This window comes from Parasteatoda tepidariorum, chromosome 3 (assembly GCF_982258835.1).
Source record: "Parasteatoda tepidariorum strain Cologne lab strain chromosome 3, Ptep-v5.0, whole genome shotgun sequence".
NCBI classification, from domain to species: Eukaryota; Metazoa; Arthropoda; class Arachnida; order Araneae; family Theridiidae; genus Parasteatoda; species Parasteatoda tepidariorum.
In genome coordinates this window covers 3,608,386-3,626,251 of record NC_141757.1, presented here as the reverse complement: position 1 = coordinate 3,626,251, position 17,866 = coordinate 3,608,386, and positions in this window count along the sequence as shown.

The following is a 17,866-nucleotide window of genomic DNA, read 5'->3' as shown; positions in this document are numbered from 1 at the left end:
TTTTTCTGAGCAATTATTTGCGTTTGTGCTAAAAATTTGCGTTTTTCTACGGACGTCATTGCTTAGCAGTAAGGTATTTAGAACTTCAGATTTTTGAAATTGTGTTGAATAAAAATTCCTCCTCACACTGGCAGAAATACATTTCGTTGAAAAATATACAAATAATCTGATATACTTACCTTAATACTTGAAATTATATTAAAAGTATGTTTATTCGGAAAAGCAAGCTTTGTATGATTTTGAAACTTAAAATATTGTCTGAAGGCATTAAGATTTGCTATTAGTATGGGATCAACAAATTATTATAACGAGAGTTCTTTAGGGTAATAATTTGACCTTAAGTCAAAATTTTTGATGGTTTTCCATTGATGGACCAACATAATCTAGATGATAACCATCAATGATTCCATCATGAACCATTATATTTTTTGATAGTAACCAACATAAGTAACCATCACCCTTATGTTGGAATTCGGACAGATTTGTGATGGTCCAACATAAGAATAGCAACTTGTTTTGATGGTTTGTTCAATTTGAACCATTAGAAATTACCATTGTAGTTTTAGAGAAATCAAATGTTAGAATGATCAGGAGGCACCATCCACCTAATGTAGGAATTCGAACTGATTTATGATGATCCAACATTAAAAACCTTAATTGCTTTGATGGTATATTCCTGCTAAACCAACAATAATTATTATTAAACCATCATGTTATTAATTATTATTATTATTAATAATTATTATTAAACTATATTATTAAACTATCATGGAAATGCATTGTTATGCCATTATGGACCATCACGAATTTTCATCATAGTATCTTTGAAATTAAATATTTGAGCGATCATGAACCACCATCATTCTCATTTTTGTCTATTATGACACTTTTGTCTATTATGAACTCGGTCACTTATGACAGTATAGCCATTGGTAAACCTTTTTTTTTAGAAAACAAAAATAAATAAATATTTGAATTAAATGTACTAAGTATCCACTAAAAAACTCTCTGGAAGAACGAAAAAGAAAAAAAAAAGTACTTGGCAACGTCGTCTGAATCGAATTTCTTGTTACAAAGCATTTCCCTTCGAACAATTTAAAAGGAGGGTTGTAAAAAAATATTCACATTTGGCAAATAGCTTCCTCTCGAAAATGAAAAAAAAAGAAATGCATCATCCCCCGAATGGTCGTGAGAGTAAAACTTAAGTAAATCACTGGTAAATAAGTGTTTTACCAATTCAATAAACGCGATAGGCGAGAAAAAAAATGCTAACGAAATAAATAAAAAAAACGAAAGCGATCGCTCTCTAACAGGAAAAGACAAGATTCCAAAGTGCGAAGTTGCTTTATTCTATCCGACCCTTCCTTCTCCCCCCAACCCCCCGGTCGGGTTTCAGTCAAATTGAAATAACTTCAATTCAATCCTTCAACTAGAGAGCTTCCTCCTCCCTCTTTCTTCACCCTATCCTTCGATTTCCGAGCTTTAACTTTTTTTAATATGTCTAAACGGGTGGTTGAATTTTTTTCTTCCCTTTTTCGAAGGGGGTAGGGAAAAAAGAACGAGATGTGCATTGAGGGGTCATTCCATTTGTAGGTTGACTTCATCAGTTAAGTGTCACTTTTGACTGACTAGGAAACAGCTAAACCGATCAACTGACTACCTGATTTTTTTTTTCCAACAGCAACCTTTTTGCCTAATATATTCTTCCTCGACCCTCCTCCTCCATCCCCATCTTAAAGGGAAAAAAGAAGATACAGAGTTGTTGAGAAGTCGCATGATTCTTTATTAACCTCTGGGAAATTCTATAAAAGAATAACGATTACAAATTCGTTGGTGCGATAGAATTTATTCGGGAAACGCGTGTCTCAATAGCATAAGTTCCTAAAAAAAGAAGCGTTTTCATTGATAAATTATCATTTAATCTTTATGCAATTGAAGGCGTAAGTTTGTTAATATCATTTTATCAACTTGATTGTTGTGGCACTTTGATTCTTTATAATAACTAAAAGATAATCAATATCTTAGATATATGAAATTGTTTGCATTTTGATAGTTAGACTTTTTTTTTCAGTTCCTACTATTAATTCTTATTCTCTCTCTATCTTCTTCAAATTTTCAATCGGTACTTAAAATACTTTTTATTCATCCGCTGTAAGTTTAAATAAATTTTTTTTAAAACTTGTACTGGAATGACACTTGACGTTAATACAGTTTTTTTTCAAATATTAATTCATTCATTAAATTTAATTAATTTTAGTCTTATATGGGAGAAAAATTGTAATTATGTAATAAAAAGTAACTAAAATAATTTGTTGACCTTAGTAGGAATTGACTTAATTGTTTTTTTTTTTTTTTTTTTTTAATATTACTTGTTTACATTTTAGCGACTGTCTAGTTAGGGCAATGTGTAGATTATAGTACGGTTAGCCTAACGACAAGCAATGGGACTCTAGCCCACGATCCGTCTACCACGTAAAATATTTTACGTCAACACTGTGATCGGCGAGAGCCGGGTGCTAAATTCGTATCAACCCGGCTTCGAACCCGAGTCACTTCATTGGAACTCTCAATCTTTCGAGGCTTTGAATCACCTCTGAAAATTGCATAAAAATTCGAGAAAAGTTAAAGGTTTTGCTGCAGTGTTTAGAACTATTTACGATATTTAGTGTTTAGGCAGCGTTTAAACTATTTAGGATCAGAGACAGACTAAGGCAGGGGCATACAGGGCAGTTGCCCCGGGTCCCCACCCCAGAGGGGCCCCAAAAATCGAATAGAAAGTTTATTTTACGTTTCCCTCTTTAATGAACTTTTTTTTAAAAAACAAAATATCACTGAATTATGAAATCCGTCAGTTTTATGTTGGCTTCTTCATTCATCTATCGTATGAACACAGTCTACATTTCTTAAATTCAAGGATTTTTAGGGCGGAATTTTCGAAATGAATGCGGAGAAATTTGGCCAATCAATAGTGTGTATTTTTACATATCGAGAAATGCGATATGTTTACTAAAATACAGGCTTCTGATTATCTTAATTGAGCCATCGGAATTTTGAAAATTCGGCTGAATTCCACCCTAATGTCAGCAGGGATATGAATTTTTTGCTGCTACAAAGTTAGCACTCAGAAAACTGCATTCGGCATGATGGTCAGAAAATGAATAAAATGGAGAGAAGACGTCTGACCAATGGAGTAGGGGTGAACTTTATAGCTACTTTAGGTTTTAGTCAATCTTCTTGTTATACCTCCACAATGCTCGGTTCTTCATTACTGAAGCAGGAGGGGGCCCCCAAAAAATGTTTTACCCCCGGGCCCCAATTAGGTTAAGTCGGGCCCTGTTTAGGATATTACTTTCTCTGCGCTAACCTTATGAAAATTTCGAAACTTTTATAAAGAGAACCCTGACTATTTCTAACTAAATCATGGATCCTGCTTGGCAAAATATTTGATAACAGAATCAAGACTAAACTCTATGATAATTGTGCTTTGTTCAGGCTAGCTTTAATTTATGCTTTTTTTTCCCCCTTCTTAATTGTACTGCTGAAAATATCGAAACACCACATTGTTAAAATACACATATTGACATGTTATAAATATATTTTGCTCGAAAACGGCTGTCTACAGCGAGCAAAGTAAAAAATATATCACTTTAAATTAATTTTGTTCTAATGGTTAATTTTGCCACTCTAAGTACCAGTTTTAATGGTTCAAAAGGGTCGATCTCAAGGTACTTTCTTTGAATAAATAAAGCTTCTTTTTTAAATGCAGATTTGGATTTTTATAACCATCATAATATGGGGGCTAGTCTCAAATATAGGATTCCTTATAGTTTCGATAGGAGAGCTGTATGGGATCCTTAATGATAATTTCACTTTCTGCGTATTTAACCATACTTGGAAAAGTTAAGAATTTTTTTTCTCACAAAAGTATAAAATTCGTTTATCAAGAAAGAAAAAAAAGATAATAATAATTAATTGCATGTTTAATATACTTTTCAATCATTGTTCTAGCATTAAACTAATTGTTGGTCAATCAATTAGACCAATCCTCTTATAGATATTGTTAATTCTCTTTCATATCAAAATTATCAGTCCTCCATCAGATGGAAATTGTTATTTTCGTACAAATAGAAGTCAGTAGGAACTACTGACTTCTATTTAATTGTATAGAAATGTATTTCCTTATACAAAAATTGTTAATTCCTTTTCTAAAAACATTATTAATTCCTTTTCTTATAAACATTTCATGATTCCTTTCCATAATTTATGTAAGAATAAAAATTACGATATGCCTTAAACAGATAAATGTTGGAAAGATTTACCAAGATTCGTTATTTATTTTTTAAATTTTTTTTTTTTTTTTTTTTTGAAATGTGAAAGTTTTTGTTTCTTACTTATAAATTGAATAATGCAATTACTCTTTTTCAGAATTTTGTCGTTTCGATATTTTTTTTCTTCAAATTTTTTTCGATTTATTAAAGATAGAGCGCAAATATTGTATTTTTCTTTATAATTCAATACTTGATTAGTAGGTACCAGAAATGATTAGTTAAAATAATATAGAGAAATAAAACGTTCAAAAACAACTTTTTTCGGAGAACTAATTAATTTTCGCCAATAATTTTCACATACCGTACCGTGTTTTCTGGGCGAATTTACGCACAAAATACTAAAAAGTTGTAAAGAAACGTAGTGTAATAGCAAAACAAAGTTATCACATCGATATGCAGATTGCATAGATATAAAGATCCCCTATATTAGTCCGTGGCAGATTGTAAAGTGGCCTAACGAAAACTTAGTGCAACAATGCAGGGGACATATTTAATGTTTTAATCGCAAGATGGCAGCACGACAGTAGTTGGACGTTTTGTTTTGAACTCTTATAAAACTATTATAATCTTTAAATCTTTTTTTTTTTCCTCTCGAAAATGTATTTAAATTTTTTTCTCATAATTATTATTTATTTATTTTACTACTCCGACTCCAAATAGTTAAAATTCTATTGACTTATTGTATTGATAGTTTAATATTATTTATAATATATTCATTAGGTGCCGGCTGAATATCGTTTTTTGAAATAATGTAAGAGATTTAAAATAAAAAAAATCTGTGTTATTATTTGTATTTGCAGTTTAAGCTAATTTTCACTTTTCACTACTTAAAATCAAAGTTGTTAAATAGAATAAATAAATAGGTACGAATTAGCTTTTTTTATTATTGTTTTGCTATAGAATACTCATTGTTCATTAAGTTTTAATATTTATCTCGGTTAAACGACGTTAACGCAACGTTGATGTAATTTAAAAACGTCATTTAAATAACGAATTTGTTCTCAATTTTTTTAATAAGTAGGGGAGAGTGGGGTCAATTGTAAAATTTTTACTTAACTATTTTTAACTAACAAAAAATCCAATATATTATTAGTAATAATTGATACACGAGTAAAGTAGACTATCCTCTACTAGAAAAAAAATAAATAATAAAAAAATAAAATTTTAAATGTTATTATATTAGTTATTAACAATTTTTGACAGTCGTGCACTTGTTACAATTGTCCCCACTTACGGGGTCAATTGTAACAGTTCATAAATTCAACTAAAACATAGTTAATTATACATAGTATCATAGTTGTGATATATTTCTTTATTGATCAAAATAGTAGTGATATTTTAGGAGTAAAAATAATAATGAGCAGAGACCTAAAGGGTTAAACTTTTAACTTTAAGGGGTTTAAAATTTTAATTTATGCTGTGAAAGGTGACACATAAAATAATGCACATGCAACATAATATAAATGATATAGGAAACTATTGGTGGTTCTTAAAGAGTTAAGTAATGGTTTGTAAACATAAGATTATTTATTTTCAGCTGTTACAATCGTCCCTTTACTTATTGTTACAATCGTCCCCAAGACACCATTTCAGCTTCATTTGTTAAAAACAATGCTAGTTAATTAACAAAACTAATCTTTTTTTTATTGAAATGTTAATTAAGGTGTCCACTTACATATTCGGTTAATAGTTTTTATTTGCTTAAACAAAATTATTTTGTTACAATATAATATTCTAGTACCAAAAAAAGTACTTACGTAGCGTGAAAATATCTTTTGTGATGTAACTCTTTCAAAAGTACATAAAAATAGTTGCCAGCAGGGGTGTACATGTAGATTTATTAAATACACCTTGTGCACCACCTAGGAACCAAATCTAGAACCCGACACTCGAAATTTTTGCTCTGTTACAATCGTACCCTGTTACAATTGACCCCACTCTCCCCTATAGATATAAGTCTCATTTTATCCATTATCGTGTAATTAACATAAAACATGTCTGGAAAGACCAATAAAATACTATTTATTCAAATGCATTTTTTTTTAAACTTGTAGACACTTGATGTTAATACAGTTTTTTTTTTCATAATTGATTCATTAAATAGGGATGAGCGAGAAATGAAGTGGAATTTTCCGATAGGTTGAGCGTTAGTCTTCTGTTGTAAATTTTACTATAAGCTATAAAGTTTTTCACGTATTTTAGAAATAACATATGTGATAATTTCTTACTATTTGAGCAAGAAAACTATAGTTTATTGCGCTACAAGGTCGACTGATTAATTGAAATAATGAGCTATATTTAGAATTATTTAACACCAGTAATGATCCTACTGATCACGGCCAACCCGATGACTACGCACTTTACTATACTTATTAATGCTTTAAATATCAATTTCCATTGACTTTGCCTTATTTAGATTTAAAGAGAATGGTTTCAAAAATAACTTTTACTTACGACTTTTTTATAATAAGATAACTCAGAAACTATTCGACCGAATTACATCCTTTGAAATGATGAAAACAATTTTATATCTTACAAAATTTTAAATAATTTTTAATAAATTCAAATAAATAAATTTAATAAATTCAAATAATAAATTAATTAAATAATTTCTTTTAAATAAATTCTTTAAATTAATTTTTTTCCGATTATTAATCCCAGATAGCAAAATAAAGTTTATTATAACTCGCCAAAAACTTTTTCATGTAAACCTACAAAGGTAAGTTATGTGGTTTACGTGTAAACCTTCGAACCTTAAGGCGAGATTTGTGACAATTTGCTCTATTCTACGCACATTTACCCTCATCCAAAACCTTGGAAAACAAACTTCTATATAAGAACCTTAAATCGAGGTTGACTTAAGGTTTGCAAGCGTGAAAAAAATCCTCGAATAAAGCTAGTCTCAAGGTGAAAATGATCTTAAATCTAGGTTATTATAAGGTTTTCTTTTATCAACGTCTTGTATGCTCAGATAAAATCCACCTTGTCTTGAAACTTTAATGGACAATGCAATTTGATCCTTTCGCTAGTGTAACGTCAGCTAAAACGTCATGATGGACCTAAATGACCCTTTTACCTAATGGTTGGTGTTTTCTACACTAGGGAGCGCTGCAAGCTCGGGACTGCCTAAATTTCCGGGTTACTGTTTCAGTTGTATTTTAAAGCCATTTGGCATCATTGTGTTTTGAGATTCTTGCAAACAATGTATTTGATTACTTATGTTTACAATGCTAACAATACTTGTGTTTACAATACTAAAAGTGTTAACACTAACTTCAGCTTGCAACACGAACAAACAGTAATAAACAAATGGAAAGAGGTCAAATCAAGACTGCCAAAAAAGCGAGTTATTCAAAATCTAGCAACCATGTCACCTTTTTTAATAATAAATAACAAAATAACTAAAACACATTTTCACTCCAAACTCCCCAGAATTACAGAATAACATTAATATCTTATGAAATACGGCAGATTTGAGCTCAGAAGTTATGTAATTTATTTCCTTTATTGAAAACAAAATTATCCGTTTGAAAACATCGCCTATCAGAATGACGTGTAGTAAGCAGCTGCAAACTTTTCAACCGGAACTAGAGTAGGTGCCGAGCTCGAGATTGTTATTGTTTACATTTCAATTGGGTATAATATAAAAAAAAAACACAACTACTTCCACTTAGTAGGAATAACATTTACCATGACGCAATGCTAAATTCTATGCCACTATCCACATAAATGCCACTATCCACATAAATGCCACTATCCACATAAATCAATTATTAATCAAAAATCGAATATCAATTACTTTTCTTTATAATGCAATAAAATCTGGCGAGCAGCTATTTAAACGATCAAACACTTCGTTTGTTTATTTGTGGCTTGAAGTTAGGCTCGCAGAAAATGCCGTTCATGAGTTAAATTTAGTAGGAATAACACAACCTGTGACGTAGGCTATAGTATACCCAATTGGGTATAATATGAAAAAAACACAACTACTTCGATTTAGTAGGAACAACATATGACGCAATGCTAAACGACTGGAATTTAGTTGTTGTTTATTTAGTTATTGTTATTAGTAGTTGTTGTTATTTGTTTTAGTTGTTGTTGTTTATTTAGTTGTATTTAGTTTCAATAACTTTTCTTTATAATGCAATAAAATCTGGCGAGCAGCTATTTAAACGATCGAACACTTCGTTTGTTTATTTGTGGCTTGAAGTTAGGCTCGCAGAAAATGCCGTTCATTTGTGAAATTTAGTAGGAACAACACAACCTGTGACGTAGGCTATATTATACCCAATTGAAAACACCATCCATTGACAATACTTTTTTAAAAATAGCTTTCAAAAAATTTTTTTTTAATCCTTTAAGGATGAAAGATTTGAAACTGCAATATTTTTGCTTTATTTATTTATGCTTTATTTGAAAAAAAGGTTTTCAGTACAAGCATTTTCCTGACAGTAAGAAATAAAATTCCGACACAATGTTGCTCTAAAAGTTTAATGCTTACTGGGAATGTAAACAACAGAATTTTACTCTGATAAATTCGTTGGAATATTGAAGATTGTAGAGGGAGTCCATGATAATCGATAGTAACTAATGGTGGGACTGCCGAAGTCAGTTCATGTACATAAAGATGTCAAGTTAAGATATCCTTTAATGTGAGGGATGTTACAATTAAGGAGGGAGCTAATCGTCCACCATAATTCTTGTCCTCAGGAATTCCCGACCATTATTCTGAAGTTATGCTCGTCCCATAAAGTCCACAAAATTAAAGAAGTGTTTTAATAAGAAAATCCATGGATAGATAGATTCCGGAAATTCTCTCCAGAATAGCCATTCAGGAATGGGACAGTTTAAAATAGAACGACGTTTAAAGGCATGATGATGATTCGACGAAAGGGGGCTTTTATTGGACCAAAGCAGAATGCGTCGGTGTATACATACTTAAAATGTCACCACTTCCAATAAAATGCGTAAGTTGAGTGCATTAATACGATGGTCGAACAAACGTATTGTTATAGGGAGTGGCGCAGTTATGGGGAGGGTTCGGGGGACAAAACCCCCTGCGAAATTAAACATTACTTGAATAATGAACTATTGTACACGGATGTACGCGGAAGTAGGATGTAGGTATAAAAAAGTTATCATTATTCATTTTTTGTAGTTTAAACGTTTAGAAAATATATATAACACAAAGAATAATAATAAAATATTAATGGAAAACATAAAATAAAAATAAATAGAATGGGAAAAAGTAAAGGTCTTCATCAGGACACACCCCTTACTATAAATAAATGCGATATTTCTAAATAAAGAATAATTATCTTAAGATAAAAATTATTCTTTATAATGTGTCGATATCGCTAAAAATAAAGATTCAGTTGAAAAAGAGTATGAAACAAACAAACAAAAAATCAGAAACCAAACTTACCGGCATGTAGCATAGTAAAAAATTGTTTTAAGTAGAAATACTAATTTAACAGTTAACAAATATCTCGAAGAAGAAAAAAATAAGCGTTGTGCTTATAGCTCGAATTGTATAAATAATATTAAAAACATATTTAGTCGAAAAAATGAAACAAATATATATGTAGGCAGGTACGTACTTTATTTACGTCGCACTTGAGCTGCACAATGGGCTATTGGAGACTGTCTGGGAAACATCCCTGAGGATGATCCGAAGACATGTCATCGCAATTTTGATTTTCTGCAGAGGTTATGGCTCCCCGGCCTTGGTAGCCAGACGACCTGCGAATGAAGTTGAGCACTTTACGGTAGAACAGTTTAGCGAGGACCGATACTGCACACCCTCTGTTCCTACGCAGGCTGATCACAGTAGTTACCCACCGGCTTTCTGACAGTAGCTAGTGATGCTTGACTTTGGTGTTGTACTGGGAACTGTGTCACTGCGGGACAGATCTGACATTATTTTCGTTTTTTACGTAGTTTTTTAATCAAGTATTAGAGGAAAAAAGTTTAAGAAGGTATACGGAGGTATACCTTCTTAAGGTTAAGGAGGTATACGATACTCTCCTTTTAAACAAAGTTCGCGAGATTCTTAACGCTGTTTTTCGAAGAAATGTCGCCAAGGAAAAAAAAATGCCATTTTTTAAGTGCTTTACACTTGAAGCAATGCGATTGTTTCAAATTATTTGTATAGTTTTGCCGTGTTTGGGTTTTAGAACAGACAAATAACTTAAATATTTAAAAAAAAAAATCGATAATTTGGCGATATTTTTCCACTTAAATGAAAATTATCTACATCACTGCCTTATTCTTAGTTTTTGCAAATCTTTATGAGGCCAGGTTATGCAACATTGCATTAAAAATTAGACCGCAAATGCCTTTTTTTTACAAAACTGTGACTTTTCTCCCTATTGACGTTTAGCTCCATTTTCAAAATAAACGTAGACAGGCTTTAGATTAGGCTAAACTTGACCAAACAGTCTTGAGTAACAGTTGCAAACTCAGTGTGTTATAAAAATAGCTTACTATTCTCAAAAATTTCATATTACGATCGAGCCTTCAAAAAACAGCCTTATTATACTGAAATGGTGACAGTAAAACGGAGAAAATAGAGTACGTTTACATTCAACACAATGCTCAACTCCAAATATCAGATTTCAAAGCTCTATGATTCCATAGCGATCTTAAAAATTCTATAGCGTTTTGTTTTTATTTTAAGAAGAATTATAAACAACATAGATTAGAGACAGTTAAACACGCTGTTTATTTAAGACACAAAAGTATTTTGCTAAAATATGAAGGTGGCAAGAGGTTTCTTGAAAATGAGAACACATCAGTTCAAGGTTGAGTGATCCTCCCAATACTTGTGGAAAGTTAATAGCCCCCTTTTATTTTACTGAAGGAGGGATATTGAGGGATCATTCTTCCATTTATCTTTATCTGAGCACGGCCGGATAGAAACATTTGAGGTAAAAGGGGGATATTCTTTGGCTATTCTGGAACAAAATCTTGGCTGATTTTGCACGTGAAAAGATTAAATGATCTCAACGAATTTGTTCCTCAAAATCTCCTCACGTAGAATCATTCAACACCGCAAATGAAATCATAACCCGTGAGTTTGTTCTAGAATCTTTCTTCAAGTTTTAAGTGTACCCGTGTATATCTGAAACAAAAGTAGTAAGCTTGTTTCCTCGAAAAAATACTAATTCATTGGGTTAATCTTTAACCTTATTCTTCTCAAAACCTAATAATTTCTTATAGCTTACGTACTTTATATTTAAAATATTATATGTTTGAAATAAAAATTAAATGCTATGAAAATATAAATTATATTATAAATTGAATATTAAAATAAAAATTAATATCAAACGTATTATACTTAAAATGAAAATATATTTTTAAATAAATTGATGCTTTTTTTTTTAAATGGGAAACATTGTAATAAACGCATTTCAGTCTTTTTTAATATTAGACATTTATTTTTTTCTTTTTATTTATTCATTTGTAATAGAAATACAATTTAACTCGCTTATAACGTATACGAAATGACTTCAATATTTCAATGACATGACTTCAATATATGTCATAAGGAACTAAAAAGCAGGTTCGTGAAAAGATCCCCAGCATTCTTATATACTTACTAAATTAAAAAATATAGTAATTCTGTACAAAAAATTATCAATGAATATAGCCCCATTTTACTAAAAGTTACAAACGTATTAACACTTTTAGCAGTCACTATCACTATATATATATATATATATATATATATATATATATATATATATATATATATATATATATATATATATATATATATATATATATATATATATATATATATATATATATATATATATTACACTAGGTCTAGTTAAGTGCCACTGCCCAGGGCCGCTTTCGAGGCGGCCCTGCACTGCCGGGTACTTCAAGCACTAATGTTTCTCTTAATCCATCCTTAGCAGATAATTAAAATATCGAATAAATATAATAATATCAAATCGCATATAACAAATATTTCAGACATTCACCAAAGCGACTATGTAACTGTTGACATTCACCGGTGAAAGTCGACATTCTCTTAATTTCACTGTATCATATATATAATTGGTAAAAAATGAAATATAAATATTTAAATATAAGTAAATTAGACTCCAGTCCTGTCATCAATGAAAAAGAAAGAATAATCAGAAAATAATAATTAGAATTAATAATTAGAAAGTACTATTAATAACAATAATTAGAAAAATTTTAAACAATAAAGTCCGTAATAGGGTTATATTAAAAAGACACATTTCTAAAAGAGGTTCAAAACGAAAGTTCAGATCCTGGACACAGTTCACCATGGGCGGGATAACCTACAGTTCAATGAGGCCTGGTTTGCAAAATTCGCCCCAATCATCACACTTCTTACAGTTTTTATATTATTTTATATTCATCATTGAACAGCCGACCCAATTTTGGGTTTACGACTACTAATGTTCAACTCCGTAGCCTTGTGAACCAATTCAAAAGACAAGGAAACTCCTGAATCAGTACCTCCAGAGGTATGATTTGCTATGGAAGCATGGAGGACCTAGCAACTCGACAGATTTAACGTGCATCAGTCACCATTTACTACACGGGGAGTCTTCGGCTGGCGGGGATCGAACTCACGACCACTTGGACATGGGTCCAGTGCCGTACCAACCAGGCACTGGATCCCGACCTATTTTATACTATTTGGATTCATCCCTAACAGACAGATTTTAAAAAGACATGGATTAACACTAAAACATGAGCCTCGAAAGTTCAGGGGATTGAGCTTTCGCCTTCCATACCGGGTTCGAATCCCATCGGTGTCTGGTCGTTACGAGTTCCTTATCCGGCTTGCACCATCCACAGTGCTGACGTGAAATATCCTCAGTGGTAGACGGATCATGGGTGAGAGTCCGTTTGCGGCTAACCGTGGGATGTCTTCCTCACCATGTAAAGCAAATACTGGTTAGCTCCACCAAAAAGTCCTCCACGAAGGCAAATTTCTCCCAATACTCGATCCAAGAGTTTCCCGTGTCTTTTGGATTGGGTTTTTAAAAAAATATTTCTTTCAATCGAATTATTCTTTTATTCTTTAGTCATTCGACGAATTCTGAAAATACTGATGTTCTATCCCTAGGGCTGAGATAGCCTGGTTGGTAGGGCACTGGACCCATGTCTAACAGGTCGTGGGTTCGATCCGCGCCGGTCGAAGACTCCTCGTGTAGTAAATGGTGACTGATGCATTATAAAACTGTCGAGTCACAAAGTCCTCCATGTTCCCCCAGCAAATTATACCTCTGGGGGGGTACTGATCCAGGAGTTTCCTTGTCTTCTGGATTGGGTTCAAAATGACAAGGCTACGTAGTTAAACATGAGTTGTCGTAAGTTCAGAAAATTGGATCGGCTGTTCAACGACTGTTGTAAAATAAAATACTTAAACACGTAGTTTGTCAGTTGTTTATAAGCATCACAGATATTGGAAAACCTGCAATGCCTCAACGATTATGTTTGATACATTCGGAATAAACAAAAAAAGCTTTATAGACGAGTGCAAAGAAAAGGGATCTGTTCTATTTCTGAAAGAAACAATCCGTAGATGAATGGAAAAAGTTCAATTTGTAAGGGGGTTGGAGGAGGTTAAATGGAATTCCTTTTAGAATGTCGTTGAGGGGCAGACGAGCAATTTGACTAGAAAGAGAACGTTTTTGAATTCGGGACGGATGCCTCTGTCATTTATCACATCTTTCTTTTCTCTCCCCCCCCCCCCTCTCTTTTGAAATGTGTTCTTGATGTTCCAAAAAGGGATCAGCAGAGAGAGGGGTTGCCCTGAAACACTTCTAATAGGCCACTAAAGTCGATTTATTTCTTCATTCCCTTCCATCTAAACGAAGGATTGTAGTTAAATGATGATGATGCCTGCTACACCACGTTATTATGAGATTTATCTAAACACAGTCAGTTATAAAGGCATTTGACGTTGTAAGCAAATACACATATTATAATATTATGGAAATAACATATAATATATATATATATATATATATATATATATATATATATATATATATATATATATATATATATATATATATATATATACACTACGCTATATAAAAATAAAATGTTAAAATTGTAAGAAGGAAACAATGTTCATTTTTCGCTTTTATGTATTCATACTTTAAATCATAAGTAGTCCCGCAGAGGACTGATCGTTAAGACACGGTTCCCAGCAGATCACTGAAGTCAAGCATCACTGGCTACGGTCAGTGTGCGGGTGGGTGACCACTTGGATCAGTCTGAGTAGGGACCGAGGGTGTGCGGTATGGGTCCTCGTTAAACTTCTCTACCGTAAAGTGCTCGACTTCGCGTCGGGCTACCGAAGCGGGGGTGCCATCCCCTCTGCAGAGGATCAAAATTGTGATGGCATGTCTTCGGATCATCCTCAGGGATGTTTTCCAGACAGTCATCAATAGCCCATTGTGCAGCTCTTGTGCGACGGTAATGAACTACAACAACAACTAAATCATAAGTAAAAAAAAATCTTCCATTTATACCTTTTTCGTATAATATTACTCCCTTGAACAGCAAAAAAATTCATTTGTCTAAAAAAAAAATTTAGTCGTAATAGCGAAAGGTAATAATTTAGTCGCAATAGCGAAAGTTTATAATTTTTTACTGGTTATAAACATACAGTTTTTGTATTTTTAATATTGGGATTATGTCGATTAGCTGGAAATCATAATATCGGACTTCTCGTAATGGGCGTAAGCCGTTATATCAACGCTTACGCACATTACGAGAAGTCATAAACTCGATAGTTTATACAGTAGTAATGCCAATAAACAATATTTATCAACAACAAAAAAACCTATGAAACTATCGAAATGGATGAATACAGTAAATAAGCAATTTATTCTTTGTCACTATTGTTGTTGTTGTCGTGAGCCATTAAGGCAAAGAATTCTTTTTTTCCAGTGGCTCCCTGTATGGACAAGAATTCGACTTCCGCCACACCCATACGTCACATTCGTTTATAGGGCGGATCCATTAATTCATCTACAGAGATCGTGGTTTTGACCTGAACCAGAGAACGATCAATCTCCAATTCAGTATTCCCAGAGGAATAATTTGTTATGGGAACATGAAGGACTTTGTGACCCAACAGATTTAGCGTGCAGCAATCGGCCGCCAGGATTCGAACTCCTGTTTTCATGAATGTGAGTCCAACGCCCTGCCAATCTGGCTATCTCGCCCATTACCCCCAAAATACTTACAGTGAAAAGTCTTTTTTTTAATATTTGTGGGAAATCATAGATTTAGAATTCAGAACAAAAATTTTAGATTGTCCTTCTTTTACTGTATTATGTACAAAGAAAAAACGGACCATTTTAAATAATTTCTTGATTTTTTCCCATTTTAGGATTCCTGCATAATGGTGTTAGGGGGACGGGGTGACATGTAAATCAATTAGTGTAGACAAGAAGTTACGAAATCAGACACAAAAAGGTACTATCACTGAATAAACATACCATTTTTTTAGACAGATTTTAGATTTTTGCCCCTCAAAAAAAATAGCGGGCGGGTGTTTATTATAAAACTGTACCTCAATTCATTTTTTTCCCTCTCTATTCAAGAAATTCGAAACAAATCTATTAGAATTATTAATTTGATTTATGATGCCTAAAGATTGAGGTCGACAAAATTAACTGAATTGTGGAAAACTTTGAGAAATCCCCTCCCAACAGAAGTGGTAAAAAAGTTGTGAAGAGTTGCACTTCAAAAAGAGAAGTCGCCAATTGTGGTAATCCTGTTTATTCTCTGTGACAAAATAGATGGCAGGATTCAGGGCTTTAAGGTTGAACCTCTAATGATATACAAATGTCTATCTTGGCATCATCTCTTTGTTTTCAGGCGATAAAAAAAGAAACTTCTAATATCTATCGTGGCTTTTACTTATATAGGAACACACAGGTCTGAATTCCTTCTATTTTTGTCTCAAATGCGCCATTTATCAAAATGTATTTATGGGAATGGGTGCTTTTTTTTCGTTTCATCATAAATTTCATTGAGTCACAAATCTTATTTTTAAATCATTTGAATATTTATTAAAATAAAATATTTCAAGCAGTTTTTAAGAGCACTAGCAGACTGCTCTCATCAAAATCCCCGTAATTGTTTCTTGTTTTCCTCAAAACAAGTCAATATTTTTCATAAAAACAAACAAATGTTTCTTAAAAAAATATACAATAATTAGTTCTATCCAAAAACATTTTGAGAAATAAGAAATACGGACTTCCTCATCCAATCAGGATCGAGATACTCAAACTACGTCACTTGCATGCATCCCATTACGCCAATGATGCTTAATTGAACAGCGGTGGCTGAGTGGATAGAGCGTTCGTTTTCCAATGGGGTGAACCGGGTTCGAATCCCAGCGATAGCTGATCGATACAAATTCCAGCTTGCACCGACCACAATGCTGACGTGAAATATCCTCTGTGGTAGACGAATCAGGGGTTAGCATCCCTTTGCCGTCGGGTTAACCGTGAGAGGTTCTCGCAGTCTTCCTCTCCATGTAGCACAAATGTGGGTCAGTTCCATAAAAAGTTCCCCCCGAAGACAAGTTTCTCCCAATACTTGATCCAGGAGTTCCCTTGTCTTCCGGATTGGGTTCAAAATGACAAGGTTTAATATTTGAACATTGGTAGTAGCAAACCCAAAAAATTGGGTTGGCTGTTCAACGACGCTTGTAAAATAAAATAAAGTTTAATTAATTAAGATAATATATGCATATTGAAATAAAAGAAATTAGCTGCGCACGAGAAGGCAAAAGTAAAGGTATTTATTTATTTGTCTAGAAGAACCATCAGTATATTATCATTGACTCCAAGAATGCTTAATTAATGTTGGTAATATGTATTTAATTGAAATTAAAAAAAATTCAAAAAATCTACAGATTATTATTTACACTAAATCTCAATTAATATTTATAATGTGTATTAATTGAAAAAACAATATACTGTGTGCTATAATGTCACGCTCATGGTGGAAAGATTCATAGAAAATTCGTTTAAAAAAAAACCGTAAAAAATTGCCATCCATAAATAAAGCTTAATTCATGTGTATCACAGGCGGTAACATTATGGTAATTGGTGAATTTGTTTTGATAAGAATTCGACAACGGGTTTTCTGAAGTTTCAGAAAATATTTTTTTCAGTGGTAGCTAAGATAGTGTATTAATGTTTTAGTGAATTGGAATAAATGATTCTTTTTCCACCACTACTTATAAATATTTTAACAGTAAATTAAAGGTCAGATAGCGAAATGGTCATGCTCCAAAATCCTTACGAAGTTCTAATATTCTTTTTTTTTAAATACGGCTTTAGTTAGCTGACACTGACAAATAAGTAAAAACTCAACTGTTGAAATGTTATGTAATAAGTACCAAATATTCTAATATAGCTATAAAATATTATACTGATATATTTGGTGATTATTAAAACTGCACCAATACTAAGCAGTTTTAATATCGATGCTTTGGAATTAAAAGTTTTACGTCC